The sequence below is a fragment of the Andrena cerasifolii genome, unplaced genomic scaffold (genome assembly GCF_050908995.1).
Source record: "Andrena cerasifolii isolate SP2316 unplaced genomic scaffold, iyAndCera1_principal scaffold1622, whole genome shotgun sequence".
Lineage (NCBI taxonomy): Eukaryota > Metazoa > Arthropoda > Insecta > Hymenoptera > Andrenidae > Andrena > Andrena cerasifolii.
This window is the reverse complement of record NW_027486514.1, coordinates 5,528-16,894: the sequence shown is the minus strand read 5'-3', so window position 1 is coordinate 16,894 and position 11,367 is coordinate 5,528. Positions and strand designations below refer to the sequence as shown.

Here is an 11,367-nt window from a genome sequence, read left to right as displayed (position 1 = left end):
GAGAAAACAAAATAGGTAAATAAATACAGAAAAATAGGTAAAGTAGGTAGAGAAAAAATAGGTGTATAAATAGAGAAAAATAGGTAAATAAACCAAAGGAAAAAAGGTAAATAAAAAATAGGTATATAAATTAGAGGAAAAAATAGGTAAATAAACAGAGACAAAATTGGGAAATAACTTAGAGAAAAAAATAGATAAAGAAATAGTGGAAAATAGGTAATGAAGTAGAGAATACAAAGGAGGTAAATAAATACAGAAAATAGGTAAATAAATAGAGAAAAATAGGTAAATAATTTAGAGAAAAAAATAGGCAAATAAATAGAGAATAATAGGTAATGAAGTAGAGAAAACAAAGTAGGTAAATAAATACAGAAAAAAGAGGTAAATAACTAGTGAAAAAATAAGTGTATAAATAGAGAAAATAGCTAAATAAATCAAGGAAAAAAAGGTAAATAAAAAAATAGGTAAATAAATTAGAGGAAAAAATAGGTAACTATACAGAGAAAAAATAGGTAAATAAATGAGAGAAAAAAGAGGTAAATAACTAGACGAAAAATAGGTAAATAAATAGAGAAAACAAAAGAGGTAAATAGATAGAGAAAAATAGGTAAATAAATAGAGAAAAAATAGGTAAATAAATTAGAGGAAAAAATAGGTAAATAAACAGAGAAAAATAGGTAAATAAATAGAGAAAAAATAGGTAAATATATACAGAAAAATAGGTAAAGTAGGTAGAGAAAAAATAGGTGTATAAATAGAGAAAAATAGGTAAATAAACCAAAGGAAAAAAGGTAAATAAAAAATAGGTAAATAAATTAGAGGAAAAAATAGGTAAATAAACAGAGAAAAATGGGTAATGAAGTAGAGAAAACAATGGAGGTAAATAAATACAGAAAATAGGTAAATAAATACAGGAAAAAAAGAGGTAACTAAATAGAGAAAAATAGGTAAATAAATATAGAAAAAATTGGTAACTTATCTAGAGGAAAAATAGGTAAATAAATAGAGAAAAATAGGTAAATAAGCAGAGAAATAATTGGTAAATAAATTAGAGAAAAAAATAAATGAAGAAATAGTGGAAAATAGGTAATGAAGTAGAGAATACAAAGGAGGTAAATAAATACAGAAAATAGGTAAATAAATAGAGAAAAATAGGTAAATAATTTAGAGAAAAAAATAGACAAATAAATAGAGAAAAATAGGTAATGAAGTAGAGAAAACAAAGTAGGTAAATAAATACAGAAAAAAGAGGTAAATAACTAGAGAAAAAATAGGAAAATAAATAGAGAAAACAAAAGAGGTAAATAAATAGTGAATAAATAGGGAAATAAATAGAGAAAAATAGGTAAATTAGCTAGAGAAAAAATAGGTGTATAAATAGAGAAAAATAGCTAAATAAATCAAAGAAAAAAAGGTAAATAAAAAAATAGGTAAATAAATTAAAGGAAAAAATAGATAAATAAACAGAAAAGAATACGTAAATAAATGAGAGAGAAAAATAGGTAAATATATAGAGAAAAAATAGGAAAATAAATAGAGAAAACAAAAGAGGTAAATAAATAGAGAAAAATAGGTAAATAAATAGAGAAAAAATAGGTAAATAAATTAGAGGAAAAAATAGGTAAATAAACAGAGAAAAATGGGTAATGAAGTAGAGAAAACAATGGAGGTAAATAAATACAGAAAATAGGTAAATAAATACAGGAAAAAAAGAGGTAACTAAATAGAGAAAAATAGGTAAATAAATATAGAAAAATAGGTAAATAAGCAGAGAAAAAATTGGTAAATACATTAGAGGAAAAAATACATAAAGAAATAGTGGAAAATAGGTAATGAATTAGAGAATACAAAGGAGGTAAATAAATACAGAAAATAGGTAAATAAATAGAGAAAAATAGGTAAATAAATTAGAGAAAAAAATAGGCAAATAAATAGAGAAAAATAGGTAATGAAGTAGAGAAAACAAAGTAGGTAAATAAATACAGAAAAAAGAGGTAAATAACTAGTGAAAAAATAAGTGTATAAATAGAGAAAATAGCTAAATAAATCAAGGAAAAAAAGGTAAATAAAAAAATAGGTAAATAAATTAGAGGAAACAATAGGTAACTATACAGAGAAAAAATAGGTAAATAAATGAGAGAAAAAAGAGGTAAATAACTAGAGGAAAAATAGGTAAATAAATAGAGAAAACAAAAGAGGTAAATAGATAGAGAAAAATAGGTAAATAAATAGAGAAAAAATAGGTAAATAAATTAGAGGAAAAAATAGGTAAATAAACAGAGAAAAATAGGTAAATAAATAGAGAAAAAATAGGTAAATATATACAGAAAAATAGGTAAAGTAGGTAGAGAAAAAATAGGTGTATAAATAGAGAAAAATAGGTAAATAAACCAAAGGAAAAAAGGTAAATAAAAAATAGGTAAATAAATTAGAGGAAAAAATAGGTAAATAAACAGAGAAAAATGGGTAATGAAGTAGAGAAAACAATGGAGGTAAATAAATACAGAAAATAGGTAAATAAATACAGGAAAAAAAGAGGTAACTAAATAGAGAAAAATAGGTAAATAAATATAGAAAAATAGGTAAATAAGCAGAGAAAAAATTGGTAAATACATTAGAGGAAAAAATACATAAAGAAATAGTGGAAAGTAGGAAATGAATTAGAGAATACAAAGGAGGTAAATAAATACAGAAAATATGTAAATAAATAGAGAAAAATAGGTAAATAATTTAGAGAAAAAAATAGGCAAATAAATACAGAAATATAGGTAATGAAGTAGAGAAAACAAAGTAGGTAAATAAATACAGAAAAAAGTGGTAAATGACTAGAGAAAAAATAGGTAAATAAATATAGAAAAAATTGGTAACTTATCTAGAGGAAAAATAGGTAAATAAATAGAGAAAAATAGGTAAATAAGCAGAGAAAAAAAGGTAAATAAAAAAATAGGTAAATAAATTAAAGGAAAAAATAGGTAAATAAGCAGAGAAATAATTGGTAAATAAATTAGAGAAAAAAATAAATGAAGAAATAGTGGAAAATAGGTAATGAAGTAGAGAATACAAAGGAGGTAAATAAATACAGAAAATAGGTAAATAAATAGAGAAAAATAGGTAAATAATTTAGAGAAAAAAATAGACAAATAAATAGAGAAAAATAGGTAATGAAGTAGAGAAAACAAAGTAGGTAAATAAATACAGAAAAAAGAGGTAAATAACTAGAGAAAAAATAGGAAAATAAATAGAGAAAACAAAAGAGGTAAATAAATAGTGAATAAATAGGGAAATAAATAGAGAAAAATAGGTAAATTAGCTAGAGAAAAAATAGGTGTATAAATAGAGAAAAATAGCTAAATAAATCAAAGAAAAAAAGGTAAATAAAAAAATAGGTAAATAAATTAAAGGAAAAAATAGATAAATAAACAGAAAAGAATACGTAAATAAATGAGAGAGAAAAATAGGTAAATATATAGAGAAAAAATAGGAAAATAAATAGAGAAAACAAAAGAGGTAAATAAATAGAGAAAAATAGGTAAATAAATAGAGAAAAAATAGGTAAATAAATTAGAGGAAAAAATAGGTAAATAAACAGAGAAAAATGGGTAATGAAGTAGAGAAAACAATGGAGGTAAATAAATACAGAAAATAGGTAAATAAATACAGGAAAAAAAGAGGTAACTAAATAGAGAAAAATAGGTAAATAAATATAGAAAAATAGGTAAATAAGCAGAGAAAAAATTGGTAAATACATTAGAGGAAAAAATACATAAAGAAATAGTGGAAAATAGGTAATGAATTAGAGAATACAAAGGAGGTAAATAAATACAGAAAATAGGTAAATAAATAGAGAAAAATAGGTAAATAAATTAGAGAAAAAAATAGGCAAATAAATAGAGAAAAATAGGTAATGAAGTAGAGAAAACAAAGTAGGTAAATAAATACAGAAAAAAGAGGTAAATAACTAGTGAAAAAATAAGTGTATAAATAGAGAAAATAGCTAAATAAATCAAGGAAAAAAAGGTAAATAAAAAAATAGGTAAATAAATTAGAGGAAACAATAGGTAACTATACAGAGAAAAAATAGGTAAATAAATGAGAGAAAAAAGAGGTAAATAACTAGAGGAAAAATAGGTAAATAAATAGAGAAAACAAAAGAGGTAAATAGATAGAGAAAAATAGGTAAATAAATAGAGAAAAAATAGGTAAATAAATTAGAGGAAAAAATAGGTAAATAAACTGAGAAAAATAGGTAAATAAATAGAGAAAAAATAGGTAAATATATACAGAAAAATAGGTAAAGTAGGTAGAGAAAAAATAGGTGTATAAATAGAGAAAAATAGGTAAATAAACCAAAGGAAAAAAGGTAAATAAAAAATAGGTAAATAAATTAGAGGAAAAAATAGGTAAATAAACAGAGAAAAATGGGTAATGAAGTAGAGAAAACAATGGAGGTAAATAAATACAGAAAATAGGTAAATAAATACAGGAAAAAAAGAGGTAACTAAATAGAGAAAAATAGGTAAATAAATATAGAAAAATAGGTAAATAAGCAGAGAAAAAATTGGTAAATACATTAGAGGAAAAAATACATAAAGAAATAGTGGAAAATAGGTAATGAATTAGAGAATACAAAGGAGGTAAATAAATACAGAAAATAGGTAAATAAATACAGAAAAATAGGTAAATAATTTAGAGAAAAAATAGACAAATAAATAGAGAAAATTAGGAAATGAAGTAGAGAAAACAAAGTAGGTAAATAAATACAGAAAGAAGAGGTAAATAACTAGAGAAAAATAGGAAAATAAATAGAGAAAACAAAAGAGGTAAATAAATAGTGAATAAATAGGGAAATAAATAGAGAAAAATAGGTAAATTAGCTAGAGAAAAAATAGGTGTATAAATATAGATAAATAGCTACAAAAATCAAAGAAAAAAGGTAAATAAAGAATAGGTAAAGAAATTAGAGGAAAAATAGGTAAATAAGCAGAGACAAAATTGGGAAATAACTTAGAGAAAAAAATAGATAAAGAAATAGTGGAAAATAGGTAATGAAGTAGAGAATACAAAGGAGGTAAATAAATACAGAAAATAGGTAAATAAATAGAGAAATATAGGTAAATAATTTAGAGAAAAAAATAGGCAAATAAGTAGAGAAAAATAGGTAATGAAGTAGAGAAAACAAAGTAGGTAAATAAATACAGAAAAAAGTGGTAAATAACTAGAGAAAAAATAGGTAAATAAATATAGAAAATATAGGTAAATTATCTAGAGAAAAAATTGGTAAATAAATAGAGAAAACAAAATAGGTAAATAAATAGAGAAAACAAAATAGGTAAATAAATACAGAAAAATAGGTAAAGTAGGTAGAGAAAAAATAGGTGTATAAATAGAGAAAAATAGGTAAATAAACCAAAGGAAAAAAGGTAAATAAAAAATAGGTATATAAATTAGAGGAAAAAATAGGTATAAACAGAGACAAAATTGGGAAATAACTTAGAGAAAAAAATAGATAAAGAAATAGTGGAAAATAGGTAATGAAGTAGAGAATACAAAGGAGGTAAATAAATACAGAAAATAGGTAAATAAATAGAGAAAAATAGGTAAATAATTTAGAGAAAAAAATAGGCAAATAAATAGAGAATAATAGGTAATGAAGTAGAGAAAACAAAGTAGGTAAATAAATACAGAAAAAAGAGGTAAATAACTAGTGAAAAAATAAGTGTATAAATAGAGAAAATAGCTAAATAAATCAAGGAAAAAAAGGTAAATAAAAAAATAGGTAAATAAATTAGAGGAAAAAATAGGTAACTATACAGAGAAAAAATAGGTAAATAAATGAGAGAAAAAAGAGGTAAATAACTAGACGAAAAATAGGTAAATAAATAGAGAAAACAAAAGAGGTAAATAGATAGAGAAAAATAGGTAAATAAATAGAGAAAAAATAGGTAAATAAATTAGAGGAAAAAATAGGTAAATAAACAGAGAAAAATAGGTAAATAAATAGAGAAAAAATAGGTAAATATATACAGAAAAATAGGTAAAGTAGGTAGAGAAAAAATAGGTGTATAAATAGAGAAAAATAGGTAAATAAACCAAAGGAAAAAAGGTAAATAAAAAATAGGTAAATAAATTAGAGGAAAAAATAGGTAAATAAACAGAGAAAAATGGGTAATGAAGTAGAGAAAACAATGGAGGTAAATAAATACAGAAAATAGGTAAATAAATACAGGAAAAAAAGAGGTAACTAAATAGAGAAAAATAGGTAAATAAATATAGAAAAAATTGGTAACTTATCTAGAGGAAAAATAGGTAAATAAATAGAGAAAAATAGGTAAATAAGCAGAGAAATAATTGGTAAATAAATTAGAGAAAAAAATAAATGAAGAAATAGTGGAAAATAGGTAATGAAGTAGAGAATACAAAGGAGGTAAATAAATACAGAAAATAGGTAAATAAATAGAGAAAAATAGGTAAATAATTTAGAGAAAAAAATAGACAAATAAATAGAGAAAAATAGGTAATGAAGTAGAGAAAACAAAGTAGGTAAATAAATACAGAAAAAAGAGGTAAATAACTAGAGAAAAAATAGGAAAATAAATAGAGAAAACAAAAGAGGTAAATAAATAGTGAATAAATAGGGAAATAAATAGAGAAAAATAGGTAAATTAGCTAGAGAAAAAATAGGTGTATAAATAGAGAAAAATAGCTAAATAAATCAAAGAAAAAAAGGTAAATAAAAAAATAGGTAAATAAATTAAAGGAAAAAATAGATAAATAAACAGAAAAGAATACGTAAATAAATGAGAGAGAAAAATAGGTAAATATATAGAGAAAAAATAGGAAAATAAATAGAGAAAACAAAAGAGGTAAATAAATAGAGAAAAATAGGTAAATAAATAGAGAAAAAATAGGTAAATAAATTAGAGGAAAAAATAGGTAAATAAACAGAGAAAAATGGGTAATGAAGTAGAGAAAACAATGGAGGTAAATAAATACAGAAAATAGGTAAATAAATACAGGAAAAAAAGAGGTAACTAAATAGAGAAAAATAGGTAAATAAATATAGAAAAATAGGTAAATAAGCAGAGAAAAAATTGGTAAATACATTAGAGGAAAAAATACTTAAAGAAATAGTGGAAAATAGGTAATGAATTAGAGAATACAAAGGAGGTAAATAAATACAGAAAATAGGTAAATAAATAGAGAAAAATAGGTAAATAAATTAGAGAAAAAAATAGGCAAATAAATAGAGAAAAATAGGTAATGAAGTAGAGAAAACAAAGTAGGTAAATAAATACAGAAAAAAGAGGTAAATAACTAGTGAAAAAATAAGTGTATAAATAGAGAAAATAGCTAAATAAATCAAGGAAAAAAAGGTAAATAAAAAAATAGGTAAATAAATTAGAGGAAACAATAGGTAACTATACAGAGAAAAAATAGGTAAATAAATGAGAGAAAAAAGAGGTAAATAACTAGAGGAAAAATAGGTAAATAAATAGAGAAAACAAAAGAGGTAAATAGATAGAGAAAAATAGGTAAATAAATAGAGAAAAAATAGGTAAATAAATTAGAGGAAAAAATAGGTAAATAAACAGAGAAAAATAGGTAAATAAATAGAGAAAAAATAGGTAAATATATACAGAAAAATAGGTAAAGTAGGTAGAGAAAAAATAGGTGTATAAATAGAGAAAAATAGGTAAATAAACCAAAGGAAAAAAGGTAAATAAAAAATAGGTAAATAAATTAGAGGAAAAAATAGGTAAATAAACAGAGAAAAATGGGTAATGAAGTAGAGAAAACAATGGAGGTAAATAAATACAGAAAATAGGTAAATAAATACAGGAAAAAAAGAGGTAACTAAATAGAGAAAAATAGGTAAATAAATATAGAAAAATAGGTAAATAAGCAGAGAAAAAATTGGTAAATACATTAGAGGAAAAAATACATAAAGAAATAGTGGAAAGTAGGAAATGAATTAGAGAATACAAAGGAGGTAAATAAATACAGAAAATATGTAAATAAATAGAGAAAAATAGGTAAATAATTTAGAGAAAAAAATAGGCAAATAAATACAGAAATATAGGTAATGAAGTAGAGAAAACAAAGTAGGTAAATAAATACAGAAAAAAGTGGTAAATGACTAGAGAAAAAATAGGTAAATAAATATAGAAAAAATTGGTAACTTATCTAGAGGAAAAATAGGTAAATAAATAGAGAAAAATAGGTAAATAAGCAGAGAAAAAAAGGTAAATAAAAAAATAGGTAAATAAATTAAAGGAAAAAATAGGTAAATAAGCAGAGAAATAATTGGTAAATAAATTAGAGAAAAAAATAAATGAAGAAATAGTGGAAAATAGGTAATGAAGTAGAGAATACAAAGGAGGTAAATAAATACAGAAAATAGGTAAATAAATAGAGAAAAATAGGTAAATAATTTAGAGAAAAAAATAGACAAATAAATAGAGAAAAATAGGTAATGAAGTAGAGAAAACAAAGTAGGTAAATAAATACAGAAAAAAGAGGTAAATAACTAGAGAAAAAATAGGAAAATAAATAGAGAAAACAAAAGAGGTAAATAAATAGTGAATAAATAGGGAAATAAATAGAGAAAAATAGGTAAATTAGCTAGAGAAAAAATAGGTGTATAAATAGAGAAAAATAGCTAAATAAATCAAAGAAAAAAAGGTAAATAAAAAAATAGGTAAATATATAGAGAAAAAATAGGAAAATAAATAGAGAAAACAAAAGAGGTAAATAAATAGAGAAAAATAGGTAAATAAATAGAGAAAAAATAGGTAAATAAATTAGAGGAAAAAATAGGTAAATAAACAGAGAAAAATGGGTAATGAAGTAGAGAAAACAATGGAGGTAAATAAATACAGAAAATAGGTAAATAAATACAGGAAAAAAAGAGGTAACTAAATAGAGAAAAATAGGTAAATAAATATAGAAAAATAGGTAAATAAGCAGAGAAAAAATTGGTAAATACATTAGAGGAAAAAATACATAAAGAAATAGTGGAAAATAGGTAATGAATTAGAGAATACAAAGGAGGTAAATAAATACAGAAAATAGGTAAATAAATAGAGAAAAATAGGTAAATAAATTAGAGAAAAAAATAGGCAAATAAATAGAGAAAAATAGGTAATGAAGTAGAGAAAACAAAGTAGGTAAATAAATACAGAAAAAAGAGGTAAATAACTAGTGAAAAAATAAGTGTATAAATAGAGAAAATAGCTAAATAAATCAAGGAAAAAAAGGTAAATAAAAAAATAGGTAAATAAATTAGAGGAAACAATAGGTAACTATACAGAGAAAAAATAGGTAAATAAATGAGAGAAAAAAGAGGTAAATAACTAGAGGAAAAATAGGTAAATAAATAGAGAAAACAAAAGAGGTAAATAGATAGAGAAAAATAGGTAAATAAATAGAGAAAAAATAGGTAAATAAATTAGAGGAAAAAATAGGTAAATAAACTGAGAAAAATAGGTAAATAAATAGAGAAAAAATAGGTAAATATATACAGAAAAATAGGTAAAGTAGGTAGAGAAAAAATAGGTGTATAAATAGAGAAAAATAGGTAAATAAACCAAAGGAAAAAAGGTAAATAAAAAATAGGTAAATAAATTAGAGGAAAAAATAGGTAAATAAACAGAGAAAAATGGGTAATGAAGTAGAGAAAACAATGGAGGTAAATAAATACAGAAAATAGGTAAATAAATACAGGAAAAAAAGAGGTAACTAAATAGAGAAAAATAGGTAAATAAATATAGAAAAATAGGTAAATAAGCAGAGAAAAAATTGGTAAATACATTAGAGGAAAAAATACATAAAGAAATAGTGGAAAGTAGGAAATGAATTAGAGAATACAAAGGAGGTAAATAAATACAGAAAATATGTAAATAAATAGAGAAAAATAGGTAAATAATTTAGAGAAAAAAATAGGCAAATAAATACAGAAATATAGGTAATGAAGTAGAGAAAACAAAGTAGGTAAATAAATACAGAAAAAAGTGGTAAATGACTAGAGAAAAAATAGGTAAATAAATATAGAAAAAATTGGTAACTTATCTAGAGGAAAAATAGGTAAATAAATAGAGAAAAATAGGTAAATAAGCAGAGAAAAAAAGGTAAATAAAAAAATAGGTAAATAAATTAAAGGAAAAAATAGGTAAATAAGCAGAGAAATAATTGGTAAATAAATTAGAGAAAAAAATAAATGAAGAAATAGTGGAAAATAGGTAATGAAGTAGAGAATACAAAGGAGGTAAATAAATACAGAAAATAGGTAAATAAATAGAGAAAAATAGGTAAATAATTTAGAGAAAAAAATAGACAAATAAATAGAGAAAAATAGGTAATGAAGTAGAGAAAACAAAGTAGGTAAATAAATACAGAAAAAAAGAGGTAAATAACTAGAGAAAAAATAGGAAAATAAATAGAGAAAACAAAAGAGGTAAATAAATAGTGAATAAATAGGGAAATAAATAGAGAAAAATAGGTAAATTAGCTAGAGAAAAAATAGGTGTATAAATAGAGAAAAATAGCTAAATAAATCAAAGAAAAAAAGGTAAATAAAAAATAGGTAAATAAATTAAAGGAAAAAATAGATAAATAAACAGAGAAAAATACTTAAATAAATGAGAGAGAAAAATAGGTAAATATATAGAGAAAAAATAGGAAAATAAATAGAGAAAACAAAAGAGGTAAATAATAGAGAAAAAATAGGGAAATAAATAGAGAAATATAGGTAAATTATCTAGAGAAAAAATAGGTGTATAAATATAGATAAATAGCTACAAAAATCAAAGAAAAAAGGTAAATAAAGAATAGGTAAAGAAATTAGAGGAAAAAATAGGTAAATAAGCAGAGACAAAATTGGGAAATAACTTAGAGAAAAAAATAGATAAAGAAATAGTGGAAAATAGGTAATGAAGTAGAGAATACAAAGGAGGTAAATAAATACAGAAAATAGGTAAATAAATAGAGAAAAATAGGTAAATAATTTAGAGAAAAAAATAGGCAAATAAATAGAGAAAAATAGGTAATGAAGTAGAGAAAACAAAGTAGGTAAATAAATACAGAAAAAAGAGGTAAATAACTAGTGAAAAAATAAGTGTATAAATAGAGAAAATAGCTAAATAAATCAAGGAAAAAAAGGTAAATAAAAAAATAAGTAAATAAATTAGAGGAAAAAATAGGTAACTATACAGAGAAAAAATAGGTAAATAAATGAGAGAAAAAAGAGGTAAATAACTAGAGGAAAAATAGGTAAATAAATAGAGAAAACAAAAGAGGTAAATAGATAGAGAAAAATAGGTAAATAAATAGAGAAAAAATAGGTAAATAAATTAGAGGAAAAAATACATA

General features: G+C 22.2%; 3 long non-coding RNA genes across 3 annotated transcripts; all 3 read left to right on the top strand.

Annotated features, from left to right (window-relative positions):
• The first annotated feature begins 1,848 nt into the window (after positions 1–1,848).
• LOC143378238 (uncharacterized) lies at positions 1,849–3,155 on the top strand. The gene is made up of 2 exons (XR_013087850.1): positions 1,849–2,560; positions 2,841–3,155. It is a non-coding gene; the product is annotated as an uncharacterized LOC143378238 (long non-coding RNA).
• Positions 3,156–7,202: 4,047 nt separating this feature from the next.
• Positions 7,203–8,467, top strand: LOC143378239 (uncharacterized). Its single transcript, XR_013087851.1, has 2 exons — positions 7,203–7,872; positions 8,153–8,467. It is a non-coding gene; the product is annotated as an uncharacterized LOC143378239 (long non-coding RNA).
• A 619-nt stretch (positions 8,468–9,086) lies between these two features.
• Positions 9,087–10,351, top strand: LOC143378240 (uncharacterized). Its single transcript, XR_013087852.1, has 2 exons — positions 9,087–9,756; positions 10,037–10,351. It is a non-coding gene; the product is annotated as an uncharacterized LOC143378240 (long non-coding RNA).
• Positions 10,352–11,367: the final 1,016 nt, after the last annotated feature.